The sequence below is a fragment of the Echinops telfairi genome, unplaced genomic scaffold, assembly GCF_000313985.2.
Source record: "Echinops telfairi isolate 266 unplaced genomic scaffold, ASM31398v2 ScPeMD7_7457;HRSCAF=8495, whole genome shotgun sequence".
Lineage (NCBI taxonomy): Eukaryota > Metazoa > Chordata > Mammalia > Afrosoricida > Tenrecidae > Echinops > Echinops telfairi.
The window spans coordinates 17573954-17575325 of NW_022111357.1; the positions used below are offsets into that span (position 1 = coordinate 17573954).

Below are 1372 nucleotides of genomic sequence, written 5' to 3' on the forward strand. Positions count from 1 at the left end.
GGGGGTGGAGGGTGGTGGTGGTGGGGGGCCCCATCCACCCACCCCCCGGCCCTGGACAACCCCTGGGGCAACATTACAGTCACTTTCCCCTCCTCCAGGTCAGGAGTTGTCAGAATTTTGAGGTGGACGAGCTAATACTGTCCAGCCATAAACATATTTTTACAAACAAATGAAAACACCATTATCTGAATAATAGCCTTTATTTATCTTCTTTTCAATTTCACTTCCGAGCCATATGTGCGCACCGAAAGAGCACTCGCGCACGCCACTTGGGAGGACGAAGTTGAGCCCAGCCCCGGGGCCCCAGACTTCCCGGGTCAGGTGTGTACTCAGCTTGGTCTGTGGGGGAGGCACAGTTGGAGCTGGACACGAGACTGGAAAGGGGAGAGAAGCTGTGGAACCAAATCCTTGGTTACTGGCCTGTCTCAGCACTTCCGGGCTTGGTGCTCCGAGCCCTGTGTGTATTTCCAGGTCCCTGCACCTCAGAGTCAGTCTTTCTGTGTCAAATGTCCGACTCTTCGCTTCTGCTGCTCACTTGTGTGTCCCAGGTGCTGAAGTAGATCATGTGACTCCAGGTGTCTACCTCTCTGGCCTCCTTGGCTTTCTGTGCCCCCCTACTATCTCTCGTGTTTGTCTCCATGTCCTTCCTTGTCCTTGCCAGGTGGGGGAAGGGGGCCAGTGCTCAGGGAGCAGGTGTTGGCTCACTCAGGCAGCAGGGAGTGAAGCCAAGGAGGGCATAGAGCCAGCAGCCCTTGGACACACAGCCACACTCCAGGACACACTGGGCACTCCCAGTAAGGCAGTGGCATATGTAGGTAGACAGACTCCCGAGGCCATTCTCAGAGATAGACATACAGGTACACAATCAACACACAACCAGAAACACAAGGTCAGACATGACCTTCCAGACACAGGGTCACATGCGACACCCAGGTATCACACACAGACATGCTCCAGCCAAACACTGACAAATAGCCAGGCAGGCCCACAGAATCACCCAGGGTCATAGATACACCTTCCGGCACTAGCGCACACGGTCACACACCTGCACACAGACACACAAAGGCTTAGGTAGACCCGGCTACATTATGGCAACCGCAGAAACGGGACTGAAGGATCCCGAGGCAAATGAGCACAGCCCCTCAAGGGCTGTCAGACACCGGCACACAGTGAGACACAGGACACACCCAGGCAAAGGCAGAAGAACATTCTCGGGACGCACACCCCGCTGGAGCTCAGTCACGAGCACCTGGGGACACGCCCACAGGTGGGGTGGGGGGGCCCAGCGCACCTGGCGCCCACGGCGCACCCCGGGGTGTCCCCTCAGCCCCTGAGTATGTGCGTGCCTGTGCGTGCGTGCGTGCCCGCCCGC

The 1372-nt window shown here is 57.4% G+C and overlaps 1 long non-coding RNA gene across 2 annotated transcripts in view; it reads right to left on the reverse strand.

Annotated features, from left to right (window-relative positions):
- Window positions 1-181: 181 nt before the first annotated feature.
- LOC123522678 overlaps window positions 182-1372 on the reverse strand; it is a 3638-nt gene continuing 2447 nt past the window's right edge. Inside the window, exon 3 of one of the 2 annotated variants that reach the window (XR_006680914.1) lies at window positions 182-374. This is a non-coding gene — a long non-coding RNA (uncharacterized LOC123522678). Of the gene's footprint in view, window positions 393-1372 lie in introns of both variants that reach the window. The other variant, XR_006680915.1, reaches the window with a different exon arrangement.